The sequence below is a fragment of the Prionailurus bengalensis genome, chromosome C2 (assembly GCF_016509475.1).
Source record: "Prionailurus bengalensis isolate Pbe53 chromosome C2, Fcat_Pben_1.1_paternal_pri, whole genome shotgun sequence".
NCBI lineage: Eukaryota > Metazoa > Chordata > Mammalia > Carnivora > Felidae > Prionailurus > Prionailurus bengalensis.
In genome coordinates this window covers 106,848,166-106,862,396 of record NC_057350.1, presented here as the reverse complement: position 1 = coordinate 106,862,396, position 14,231 = coordinate 106,848,166, and the positions used below count along the sequence as shown (strand labels likewise).

General features: G+C 43.7%; 1 pseudogene; it reads right to left on the bottom strand.

The window, feature by feature from the left end:
* Positions 1–1,817: 1,817 nt before the first annotated feature.
* On the bottom strand, positions 1,818–13,882 carry LOC122491017 (annotated as a pseudogene).
* Between the last annotated feature and the right edge of the window lie 349 nt (positions 13,883–14,231).

Genomic DNA, 14,231 nt, shown 5'->3' with positions numbered 1-14,231 from the left:
GGATTTTAGATTAGTTTTCTTCTCACCTCCAGGGTTGGCAGGCTGGTGTGCATTAGAGGTAAGGACTAAGTGGGGAATATGGGGTGGCTTTATGCTTTTATTGAGGAACCTAGTGCACCAATTTTCCATTAACGTAAGCCATATTAATTTGTAGGGGTGACAATTGGGACTGTTGGCTAGCTGATTCTTCCCTGTGTGCTGCTATGCAAAGAAAGGGGCAAAAATGAAAAATACAAGCAAGAGAACTGAGAGAATGTTCGAAAGAGCAAACAGTTGTAAGTTCTCTTAGCTGCAGCAGAGGCACTTATGTGGAAACAGCTGACCTGCTAATTAGAAAACATCCTTGCCTATTCATTAAATTAATTATCCTAAGGAATTCTGCTAGGCAACACTTCGTCTAGTTCTAATTATTATGTGCCCTTGAAAGCAATAAACTGCACTTTTAGAATAAAATTTTATAATTTAGACATCTACATGGCTTACTCAGACACTTCCTGTAATTAGAGTAGGATAGTAATGAGGGGTTACATTTTGGTTTTTATTAAAAAGGCTTATCCACCTCTTCATAGGGAGATTATAATGAATTATTAAATAATGTATGTTTAGATTTGAGAACTCCTTGGAGATCATTATTGTTCAAATATGAGAGGTTTTTAAGGTTATCTTTTTGGATTACTATGGATCTTTATTTTTTTGAATGAACATCATATTATGATTAAAGATAGTAATAAAACTTTTCTGTCATAAACTGACATTATGTTCAAGTAAGAATAAGGTGAATCATCATTCATGCAGCCACATTATCCTGTTTTCCCCACTTTATCCTGCAGAGCGTTTTCTAACCTTAATCAGAACTCTGGTTAAAAAGTGTAGGAAAAGAACACCGACTGTATACCCCCAGTGGTCTGCCCATGAGAGCAATTCTGTGAAAGGTGAGCTGATCTAAAACAATGAGCTGGTGTTATTGAGGAGAACTTGGCTGGCTCTTGACCAGTGTTTGGATTGGGCCATATATGTTTCAGCCTTAGGAGTGTATGCTTCAGAGGTCAGTGCCTGGGTCCAAAGCTTCCATCTAGCACTGTGATCTGGGCATTCTCCAACTGGCTGACCTTGGACAAGTTACTTAAAGCTCTGTGCTTCACTTTTCTTATCTGTAAATGGGGCTAACATTAGCTCCCACCTCCAAGGGTTGTTGTGAGGATTAAATGAGTCCCTTCATGTAAAGTGCTCTTACATAGTAAGGGCTTTATTCACTTATCCATCCATCCATCCATCCATCCATCCATCCATCCATCCATCCGTTACTTATTCATTCCACTCCTATTTATTGTGCACTTACTGTGTGCTGGGCCCTGCTGTGGAGACTGCTGTTAGGGGTACAGGAGTCAAACAGATGAGGTCCCTGTCCTATTGGAACCTAAGTTCTAGGGGGAAGAGACACACTATAAATAACTAAAATTAACAAGTTCAGGTACTAAGTGTTAAATAGACAATAGCTAGGGAAATAGAGAGTGACTGGGTTGTAAGGAGAGAGGTCATTGTTAACTAGGGTGGGTAGAAATGGCTTTTGAGGAGGTGACAGTTAAGCTGAGGCCTGAATGATGAGATAAATATCAGCTTTGATTAAAATAAAAAAGTTTTCTTTTGTGTTGGTGGCTGTTTCCATATTCTTATTTTAAAATTTCTTAACATCAATATAAAATCCTTTGTAGCAGGACACCACTAGGAGACCTTGAGCCCCTCCTAGTAGCACATGACTGTGTTCAAACCAGTCATTGTCAACATCTTGGAGCTCATTGTCTCCAAACTTCATCTTGTCAGTACCCAGATCTGCCCACCCCTGGGTCTCTCTCCCTTGGCTCCAGCTGGGTGCTCACCCACCTTGTTATGCCTGAGTTCCTGAAAGAGCCTGACTCCATTGTTCCCCACTGATAGAAAGTACAGGATTGGGTTGAGGCAGCTGCTCATGCTCACCAGTGGTCTCCATAGCTTATAGGCCAAGCTGGCCACCATCAAGAGCTGGCAGTCCTCTGAAGATAGGTAGCGGAGTGTGAGGTAGAGGGAGCGTGTGATGTGGAAGGGCACAAAGCAGACGGTGAAGAGGCCACACACCAGCAAGATGGTCCGGATGGACTTGGTCCGGGCTGCATTGCCTGTCCTCATGAGGGTCTCTCCTGGCTTGATCAGTCTCTTCACCATCAGCGAGTAACACACCAAGATGACCAAAGAAGGAAAGACAAAGCCAGACAACGTTAGAACCATGCCGTAGGTGAAAAACCGATCAAAATTTTCAGGGCTTGTCATGTCGTAGCAGACCATCTGGCCGTCAATGTAGTCTGTTTGGGAGAAGAACAGTGTGGGCAGTAGCTGGAGGACCACCAGGGCCCAGGTGGTGGCAGTGCCCAGGAAGGCATGCCAGCGGGTCCGGTAGGGCAGTGAACGCAGGGGGTGGCACACGCCCAGGAAGCGGTGCACAGAGATGCAGGTCAGTAGCAGGATGCTGCCATAGAGGTTGGTGTAGAACAGGAAGCGCACCAGCCTGCACAGTAGCTCCCCGAAGGGCCACCTGTCACCCAGGGAGTAGGTGATGATGAGAAAGGGTAGCGTCAGCACATAAAGCAGGTCAGCTACCATCAGGTTCACCAGATAGATGGTGGCACAGCTCCAGCGCTTGCTTTGACGCCAGGAGAGCCACAAGACCATGACATTCAGGGGCAGCCCTAGCACGAGGATGATACTGTATGTCAGGGAGAGGTAGATTTGCTTGTAGTCCTCTGAGAACTTGCAGAATCTCTGTTCCTTTGAGGCATTAGTATCCAGCATCTCCATCTCCTGGGAAGCTCCCTCTGGGACCATAACTGCTCCTGCTTGTGCTTCCCCTGGGAGGAAAGAAAATGGGCAGCATAGCATCATGACCTTGGCTGAGTGTCAGCCTCTCCCTTGATCTGGCATTTTACTCTGTGTTCCCAAAGTCTGGTCAGAGTCCTTGTTTGAAAGAGGCTAGCTCCAGGAAAGAAAATGTAAATTCAAGGGCACAGCAGCCTTTAAAAGCCGAGCTTGTAGACTTACCAGGTCCAGAGGGCTGGCCCTACACTATCTTGTATGCTTGCTGCTCTAGGCTGGGTTGTGACAGGAGGCCCAAACACACATGGTGCTTCCTGTCATTTAAACAGGGCATACAACCTGGAACAGTGTGACTGCTCCTCTGGCTAGAGTCCTTTGCATAGAGTCAGGAAATCTCCAAGGGGATTTTTATTTGTATCTCTTTCAGGATTTATTAACTGCCTATTTGAATACTGAGGCTGATTTGCTTATTAACCATCTCAGCATCCCGAACATCCAAGAAAACAGATGTGAGCCATGAAGCCAGGTGCAACTTCTTCCATATTCCCATTTCTGCTGACAAAGCAGACCTAATAGATCCATGTAGCTGAGGAAGCTGTGTGTGGAGCCTGCCGGTTTCTGTCCCATTGGGAAGTCAGTGGGTCAGTCAGCCAATCAGCATGGAGTCTACAGAAATGAAAAGTTTATTTCTAGGGTCTAACATTCAGAAAGATAAGTTAATACAGGCAAGAGAGAAAGGTTTAAGATAGGTAATTTTGGGATAAATTGAGTGTTGCCTATATAACATGTAGCTTTATTCACAACAAAAGGAGCAGAGACCTCATTCACTCTGTCAGTCAACAAACATTTATTGAGCATATCTATTGGGTCTGGCACTAGGGATACAAAGATGAATAAAATATGGCTCTTGCTGTCCAGGATTTCACAGTCTGGTGGGGAAGACAGAAACCAATACAGCTAATTGTAACCGTGTAAAGAGTGGTCAACAAAATGCTGTGAAGACCAGCAGGATGCAGCAGTTCTCTGCTAAGGGAGTCGAGTGAAGGCTTCCTAATGAGGTGCCATTTGAGCTGCTTGGGAGAAGAACAGAGACAAAGAAGGGTAAGAGGCCTTCCCATGGGGTGGGGGAGGCAGCCCATGAAAGGGAATGGAGCTTAAGAGCATGGTGTGTCCTGGGGTGGCAGGAGAGCCAGCGCGGGGGATGCCATCATAAAGAGGATGGATGTTCTTCAGCACGATGGTGATGGGATAGGCTGTTTGAGGGAGATACCCAGGAGCCTGGAACTGGGCCTGGAGCAGTCGGACTGTAAGGGACTGTAGCAATGCATGCAGGTGAGAGATGCTCAGTACTTCCAGTGAGGCCGTGCAGCATGGATGGAGGGGAGGGATCTGTCCCCGGAGATGGGGCAAGAATGACAGGACTGAGTGGACTTGGGGCATGCACCAGAAGAGGAGTTAAGGGTGTCCCTCAGACTGGGTGAGTGGGCGGTGAGGCCAGTGTCTGAGCCGAAGCCTGAAGCTTGAAGGTTGGGACTGATGTTCTGAGGCTGCAGGACGGCGGCTGTCTATGCTGCAGCTTGCGCACGGGCTCGCCACCTTGCTAACTGGCTTTACAATCTACTTGAGCAAAGCAGAGCAAAGCTTTCTGGCTAGGTGAGTGAAAAGAATATAATTTTCTCTCATTTTGTTGCCCGTAATCTTTCATGTGCTGGGGGGGGGGGGGACTGGAAAATGCTTAGTTATTTCCAGTGAAGCTGCCTTCCCAGCTCGGTGTGGGCTCTCAGAGGGAAGCCAAAGAGGGGAACCAGCCTGGCTTAGTATAGGCTTGGCCAGCCAGTTCACACTGTGATCTTACTTAATCCTCAGAATAACCTTGTGGATGAAGTGTTATTAGCTCTAGTTTACTGCTGAGGAAATTGAGAGTCAGAGAAGACACCCCTATAGGGCTCACTAGGCCCTCTGATCTAGTATGCTTGTTCCTGATGTGGATTGTGGGTTTCTGCTCCCTCAGAGCACATTGCAGTGTGGTGGAAGGTGCTCAGATCTGGCTCTCCCAGGAACCGCTAATATAGTTTGAAACAAGCCACCTTGTCTGTCTCAGCCCTGGTCTCCTCAGCTATAAGATGGTACAGTCTCTCTGGTGAGATTGCTGAGAATTAGCTGGAAGAAAGGCACACAGTCCCCACAGGCCTGCCACAAGGGAGGGACCTGACACATTTTAGTTCTCATCCCACACCCTCCTCCCTCTTGCCCTAGAGATTATGGTGCTCTGAAAACCTGAACTCTATTGTTTATTTGGGAGGACGGGAGGGCAAGTGTGCCTTTGCTACCCTGTATCTAGAGAAAGTGACTTTTCTTCATGGCTATTACCTTCTGCTATGGTCTCAATTGTGTCCCCTACAAATTCATATGTTGACCCCTTAACCCCCACTGTGACTGCAGTTGGAATAAGGAAATGATTAAGGTTAAATGATGTCCTAAGAGTGGGACCTTAATTCTGTAGGATTATTGTCTTTGTAATGAAGGGCAGCAGAGAGTTTGCTTTATGTGAGGACATAGTGAGAAGATGGCCTGCAGGCCAGGAAGAGAGCGCTCACCAGAAACCAAACCTTGCAGTTCGTTCTTGATCTCGGACTTCCCAGTTTCCAGAATGGTTTCTCCTGTTTAAGCCCCTCAGTCTGGTATTTACAGCAGCTTGAGCAGGCTAAGACACCTTACTTAGACTTCAAGGCCAACCTGGTCTGGAGGGATAGCTGTTTAAGTGAGAGGATGATCATCTTAGTCAAGGCATAAGTGCAGAGAACTACAGTGTTGGGACTAGTGCATTACTGAGGTTGCTGTTGTGGAGAAAGGAAGAGGGAGAAAAAAGTCAGGCCATAAAGGGGTAGTTGACTTGGCAAAAGCTGTGACAGACTTCACCACCTCCTTTTCCTTGAAGCTTCTCTTCTCTGGCTTCTGTCATCCCCTGGCTTTTCCTCTGCCTCCCTACAACGTCTAACTCTCTCCATTCACTGGGATGAAGAACTGAAGGGCTATGTAACTATTCATAGAAGAAAGGAAAAGAGTGGAAGAGAGCCAGGTTGGGGTTTTGCAACAGAAGGGAATGTGAGGGACATTTGCCACGATGAATGGGATTCTAAGGAGAAGTCCACACATCTAGAACATGTGTATTGCATAATGCAGTTTCCCCTCTTTGTCGCCATTTCTTCAAGAACTTTCAACAAGACTGACGCAATTTAGAGTTGGAACTTGTTTCTTTTAAATGGGCTCAGTGGGAAGATGGACCTCGTGAAAGAATGAAGCAGGAGTCCTCAATGTGCTATTAAATGGGTACCACAGTTTCTGACCTTGAGCCCACGGTTCTTCCCACTGTGAGTCTCCAAGAGCCTGGGGATGTTTCTGGCCCTGCTGAACAGGGGCCTCAGCAAGCCATCCCAGGAGCAGTAGTGATGTCTGTGGACCACACGGGACATCTTCCAAAGGGGATGGGGAAGTCTTTGTCATCTCAGTAGTCTAAAATAGTTATCACCACCCAGGAAAATGACACACCTACAATGAAAGAAGTGTTCTCCTTCCTTTTAGTGTTTAGAACTGTTTATGAGATACATGTTTTCAGAGTTCAGAAGAGGGAAATTTATGAATAAACGTGAATAACTGCAAAGTGTTACTGCCTTTCAGTTGTGGAGGAGTGGTTGTTGAAAGAGAGTATCTTTAAAAAAGATTTTGTGCCAAAGGAGTGGGCATTGCTCATTTTCATTTTAAAATGCCACTATTGGGGCACCTGGGTGGGTTAAGTGTCCAACTCTTGATTTCCACTCAGGTCATGATCTCATGATCACGTTGGGCTCCGAGCTGAGTGTGGAGCCATTTTTTCTCACCTTCTCTCTCTGCCCCTCTCCTCTCAAAATAAATAAACAAGGGCGCCTGGGTGGCTCAGTCAGTTAAGCGCCCGACTTCAGCTCAAGTCATGATCTCATGGTTCGTGGGTTTGAGCCCTATGTTGGACTCTGCTGACAGCTCATAGCCCGGAACCTGCCTCGGATTCTGTGTCTCCATCTCTGCCCCTCCTCTGCTCACACTCTGTCTCTCTCTCTCAGAGATAAATAAACATTAAAAAATTTAAAAATAAATGTTAAATAAAATGCCACTATTGTATTATACATGTTTAAATCAGTGAATCGATTTTAAAATTTAATATTTTACCTATATTTGGAGACTTTTTGTTTAAACAGCTGAAGCTATGTAATGGAGTCTCATTAATGCCTTCAGGCAGTAAAAGTTCATTTATACAAGTTACTCTGAAAAACTGTTGATTAATATGTGTATTTCTTAATTTACAAAGATGAATTCGGGATTTATTATTCATATCACAACATAATTATTTGATTTTTCAACAGGTTTTTAATTTTTTTTTTTTAAATTTTTTTTTTTTTCAACGTTTATTTATTTTTGGGACAGAGAGAGACACAGCATGAACGGGGGAGGGGCAGAGAGAGAGGGAGACACAGAATCGGAAACAGGCTCCAGGCTCTGAGCCATCAGCCCAGAGCCCGATGCGGGGCTCGAACTCACGGACCGCGAGATCGTGACCTGGCTGAAGTCGGACACTTAACCGACTGCGCCACCCAGGCGCCCCTTTAATTTTTTTTTTTAATTTTAATTTTATGTTTGGGAAATGCCAGTGGGGGAGAGGCAGAGAGAGGGGACAGAGGATCCAAAGCAGGTTTTTTTTTTTTTAATGTTTATTTATTTTTGAGACAGAGACAGAGCATGAACGGGGGAGGGTCAGAGAGAGAGGGAGACACAGAATCCGAAGCAGGCTCCAGGCTCTGAGCTGTCAGCACAGAGCCTGACGCGGGCTGGAACTCACGGACTGTGAGATCATGACCTGAGCCGAAGTCGGACGCTTAACCGACTGAGCCACCCAGGTGCCCCTGATTTTTTAAAAAGTTTTTTTTTTTTTTTTAATTTTTTTTTCCAACGTTTATTTATTTTTGGGACAGAGAGAGACAGAGCATGATCGGGGGAGGGGCAGAGAGAGAGGGAGACACAGAATCGGAAACAGGCTCCAGGCTCCGAGCCATCAGCCCAGAGCCTGACGCGGGGCTCGAACTCACGGACCGCCAGATCGTGACCTGGCTGAAGTCGGACGCTTAACCGACTGCGCCACCCAGGCGCCCCTAACAAGTTTTTAAAATATGAGTCCCCTAGGTACATTTAATTAGGTGGTGGATTAAAGTAGTTGGTGGTTTACTTTGAATTGCTTTTCTGAAATGTTTCAAATTGGCTCAATAATTTGGTGTCATTTGGCCAGTAGACCACTGGGTGGCAGATGAAGACCGACAGGTTACAGTCCCCTCCCCCTCGCCCCCAAGGAATTAGGAATCGAGGTTGGGCTCAGGTCCAGGAATAGCAGTTGTGGATGAGGTACAATTCATCGAAGACATAGAGAAAACGCCACCAATCAAACCACCTCTTATTTTTGTCTTTTGTCTACAGTTAATGATGCTAGGTTCACACAATGATATAGAGTTACAGTCTGCCAAAAGCACCCTGTTATTGTGATTGATTTTTAAAAAGAGTGGCAGACATTATTTACCCCATTTTACAGCTGAGCAAACTGAGTTTCAGAAAGACTCAGCAAAAGTCCTATCTGCTATGATTTGGGGAAAGCCTGCATTTCTTTTACAGAGCAGAGACTCAGCACATTTCCAGATTTCCAGGAATGGTTTCTTACCTATGAACTTCCTCTCCCTGCCCCCAGGTCATAAAACACAGAAAGAAGACGTGGAAATAAAAGAGCAGATCATCCCTGAAGTTCTATATCTAGTGCCCTTGTTATAAGTGATAGAGCCCCAGCTTAAACAGCACGATCTGAAAATAACGGTAAAGAGAGAACAGTGAATAGAAAAAACTATCAAGAATGGGACATAACATTCCCATAGCAACCCTCTATCCGGTTTTAAACTATACCTTGGGTCTGAAGATACAAGGCACTGACATTAGCTTTTTAATGATTTTATACTATATTTTTATACTGTACTGACTCCTGCTGTATACCTGGACCTGTCTCACATATTTGAATTGTCTTAACACACTGGAGACCAAGGGCCTTCCCAAGGGTCCCCCTCCCTCTCCCCCCCCCACACTCAAGGAAAGCAAATTGGATCCTTTAAATAATTTAGAGGACTGTCTAGAGACAGTGAGTACTTAATTTCAATAATTAATTTGTATAGCGGCTTGCACATTTTTGTTTTCTGCTGACAAGGATCTGACATAATTGGCAGCTTTAAATTAGTGTAAACATGGGGAGTGATGGGGAAACATTGCTCTGACATTGTACCATCATAACAGAGAAGGTGGCTGTTCTGAAACTGATGGTACTTTGTCTAGAAAAATAATCACTGTTGAAAAAAATAACCTTTTACTCCATCTGCACAATTGTGTGATTGCTCAAACTGACTTTGAAATCCAAATTTTTAACATTAATGATGCAGTAAAAATAACTGTAGCTATATTGTCCTGTGGTTGTGGAAGTTCATCGTTGCCTTTGGGCTCCCAACCTTGAAAGGGATCTTTATGAAACTTTTCCTTTTCCTTTCATTTGGCATCAGACAAAGATCTTTAAATGCACCAGGACCGAATCTATCTTTCCCTGTGTTTTGTGTCAAGAAATGTAGAAAGCTGGTTTGGTTTGGGGCAAGAGCAGAGATCAGTAACAGAGCCTGGGGCTCTCTGACTAGTGGTAAAGTTGCCCAAGGCATCTGTAGAGTGGAGGGCTTGTGTCCCAGGATACCTCCTTCCATCCACTCTTACCCTCGGGCAGCAAGTTCCCTTCACAGCCTTTGCCTAAAATGCTGCTTAAAGCAGTAACGTGCAGACATGCTGTCCATTACCAAAGCCTTTCCTGTTGCTAGGGTGTTGCTAAGGTGGGGGGCAGTGGTGGAAACAATCCCCAATGGCTCTGGACACTTAGCACATGGGGGAGGTGGAAGAATGCTGTTGTCTTAGCTTGAGTCACCGAGAAAGCAGAGCCGAGGTTTAGTGTGATACCATTTTATTAGAGGGTACAGTCCTAGGGAGCAGGAGTGAGGGACAAAGGGGAATAACCTGGTGAATGAGGGAGAACTAACGGGGACTCAAAGGTGGGTTATTGAATTGGCCCCCACAAAAGGCAACTGAGTACTCAATCCCAACAGACTGTCATCTGAAAACCTGAGTCAACTGCATCCCAAAAGGCCCTCCCCGGGCCAGAAAGAAGTAGGCATTCGTCCACCAGTTTCTATCTCCCACTGGCCAGGTCATCCTGGTGGGTATGTCCTGTGAGCACAGGAGAACATCAGAAAGAGGAGACACACTGAAGAGAATGCATTTTCTCACCAAGCCCCATTTTTCTTTTGCCTTACGAGGTGTTACCTCTTCCTTTACACACACTTCTGTGTACACACACTTGCTTTTGCATGGGAGATGAGGGACTCCTGCTGTGTCTCATCTCCCATCCTTTTGTGTGAACTCATTCTGCAGGTTTTTTTTTTTTGCTCATTTTTTTCTATTGAGTTGTCTTGCTTTTGTTGTTACTGATTTTTAAGAGTTCTTTACATATTTTGGAGAAGTCTTTTCAGCTATTTATGTTATACATATTTTTTTCTACTCTGTGGCTTTGCTGACTTAATGACTTGTATATAAGTGTGTATATATATGTATGTATATATATGTATTTTTTTTAAGGAATAGAAGTTGTAAATTTTAGCATAGTTGCAGTGATCAATTTTTCTTTTATGGTTTGTGATTTTTAAAAAATTTATTTTACTTATTTTGAGAGATATTTATTTATTTCGAGGGGCAGAGAGAAAGGGAGAGAGAGAATCCCAAGCAGGCTCCATGCTGTCAGTACAGAGCCCAATGCAGGGCTCAAACCCGTGAACTATGCGATCATGACCTGAGCCTAAACCAGTAGTCAGACGCTTAATCGACTGAGCCACCCAGGCGCCCCAGTTTGTGCTTTTTGTATCTGGTTTAAAAATCTTAATTTGGTGCCTGGATGGCTCATTTGGTTAAGTGTCTGACTCTTGATTTTGGCTTAAGTCATGATCTCACAGCCCTAAGATCAAGCCCCTGCTTGTGTTCTCTCTCTCAAAAATAAAAAAAATCTATCTTGATATCATAAAGATAATCGTCTATATTAGCATGTGAAAGATTTTCCCAATTAGATCTAATTGATTTTGTCCTACTAATGGATTTAATGTGTGTGTGTGTGTGTGTGTGTGTGCGCGCGCGCGCATGAAAAACACAGGAAAGCGTGATTAGATCAGATGCTTTTTGGAGATTGGAGAGCAAGGGGCATTGCAAATTAGTTAGGAGGCATTTGCTCTAGTTTAGGAGGAAGAATATGGTAGCTTTAACTTGAGTTGTGAGGGGGCAATAAGAGAAATGGACAGATTCAGTTGATATTTAGGAGGTAAATGAACATGACCTGGCAATAATTAAATATGGGAGTGAGGGAGGGGTTAAGGGTTTCCCCAGTGACTTTATTATCTCCTGCTACCAACCAATGCTTTCATTCTTTTGTCTATTATTTCTCTATTTTATTGCTTCTCTCTTTTTAGTTTCTGCTTCTTCTTTGCTTCTTCTGACTTGGCTTTCCCTTTGGGCATCCTTTGGCTTCTACTACTGTTGCAGATGGCTAACTCTGCACCCGGAAGCAAAGAACTTTTCCCGAGACTCTGATTCACCCAGGTATTTATCGTTATTCAGAAAGAGAAGATACACGTGTGAGAATGGGTTTTCTTTTCCACCAAACCCCATTTTTCTTTAATAATGTCTAAACTATGAACTTGCTTTCTACAATACATACTTATAATAGAAGCTTCTTATGACTCTAAAACAATTATGGTAGCAAATATAAAATTTGAAGCTCGTCTCCAACACAGAGTGTTTTATTTGTTAATAGTATGCTTGTCAGAACTTTGAGATATTTTGTTCATATGTAAACCTTAAATTTAAATTGACAGTCCTATTAATGATGGAATGCAACTATGTATGTTTATGGTAAAAGAACAAAGTGGATATTTTTGAACCTTATTATATGAAGACAGATTAAAAACAGTAGTCATAGAGAATGAAAACAGTCCTTGATGTCATGTTCAGTAAAACATGTCAGAAGTGATGTCTCAGAAAGCACTAGGGTGAAATACGAGGGGAAGATGTGAAGTTGCAAGGGGTTTCATTTAAACACGAGGCTCCTGTATTAATATTTTCGTTGATTTATTTTCATGCCAATATGTTCTGACATAAATATGGTGATCTATAATGTATCGACCATAAAAGTCAACATTATTTTTAAAGCTGACTCAGGGAAATAAAACCTCATTGTTAGTGCTGATATATATGGTATGTTACCGTGTTGAAAAATTAACCTCTCCTGCTCTGCTCCCGATTGAGCTAATAGGAGAGATACATTTCAACACTGCTGACCTTTTGTGCATGTTTTTCTTCATGGCCAAAGTTTAGTTTGCAGTGGGCCTGGCCCATGGTGTGAAGTAAAGAGCAACGCATATTCATATTCGACTTCCTTCTGAAAAGAACTTTGACAAGAATGAAAGCTAATCAGCAAGAATCTTTGCCTTTCAGAGGATCAAAAGGCCTGGGAAACTCTCTGGGTTAGATACCTTGGAGCCCATACCTTGCATCTCAGTAAACAGAGTGGCATGAGGCCCCAAGATGTAGAGGAACCTGGGGACAGTGTTGGCCAAGGGTGACCACAGAGGAGAGACTCAGTCTGGAGTGCCAGAGGCAGGGATACACCCTTGTGTTCTGCGCAAGCCAACCACAAGAGTGATAGGACCTTCTATGAAATGGTTCTACCAAATGGAGAGTGAGCCAGGGAGAGTTTAATTTAGCAGCAAAGGAGAGTATGCTTGTAAGACCTGAGTTCCAAGCCACTAAGTTCCAGAACAGAATAAAGTTTGCTGAAAATAAGAAAGTGCTGAGATTTTTAGAGCCAGAGGGGCCCCTGGGTGCCAGGCAGCTGTAGTCACTTGATAGATGAGGAAACTGTCAAGTGAGCGGTTTGTCCAAGGTCATATAGATGGTTAGTGGCCGAGCTGTGTCTAGGTTCCAGATCTTCTGATTCTCTGTCCAGTGCTCTTTCTGTTCCGTTTTATCAAATAGGAGTCATGACTGATAATATATGTTCATGGAGGATATTCTATAGGACCTTTCGAATATGGTTTCCAACCCACCACTGTACTGCAACTGATCTTGTCAAGGCTCTCAATGGCCTCCATGTTGCTACATCCTATGGAAACCTTCTGACTCCATTTAAACCTCTAATCAGCATAGGCCACATTCATTGAAATGGTCTTCTCTTGCTTTCGCCATTAGTTAGGATTTCATTGCTGGTGAGGGAAGCCTGTACCATAGGGGGGACCAAGTAAAACAATAATTTATTGCTCATATAATCACCGTCCTGGTAAGTGTGGCTTTAGTTACAGATGTGCTACCAAGACTGCTTTCTCTATATTTCCTGGCTCCATTTTCTCCAAATTGGCTCCATTTTCATATGTACTCTTTTGTCATAGTGACAAGATGGCTGCCAGAGACTCTACTCTTTCATTTAATGATATGCAGATCCAGCAGGAAAAATTATGCCTCAGCCAGGGATTCCTAGGATTAGCACTGATTGGTCCTATTGTCTTCTTCTACGTTCTGTGTCTATCTCTGAACCAACCACTATGGCCAGGGGAATGGAATGCATTGATTGGCGTAGGCCTTGGTTAAATGCTCCAACCCTAGGACCCTGAGGAGAGAATTGGCTTCATTCAAATCCCATGTATTTAGAGTTGAAGTAGGCGTGGCTCTCCTAAAGCATATTTGGGGTCCTCTTACAAGAAAGGGAGTGAATACCAGGCAGCAAAATTAACAAATACCTGTAACAACTTCTCTGATGTGACAGTGCCCTAATATGCCTCCTACTTCACTCACCTGCCCTCCTCAACTTGATCCTCAGGGCCCAGCTCCAGACCTTCTCCCCTTCCATGTCTATATTTGCTCTCAAGGTGATTTTATCCAGTCCATGGAGTAAAATCTTTAACCCTGAGGCTATGGTTACTGTGAAACTTGTTTTACATATTTGTTGTGGGGAATTGCATTTATTCACTATGTATCTATTATAAGAAATTGTATATATTAGAGTATGTCTGAGTAGGAGATTGGATTTATGCACCCTAAGGTGTTACAAGCCAACCAGCACTGTTAATGACCTCACTAATTTTATTCTGTAACTCCATTTCTGCATAAATTCATAAACCCAATTTCTAGTCAGGAACCATTAAAACCCTTTGTCTTGGCTTTCTTATTATAAGTTTATTTGAGAAAAATAAATTTGT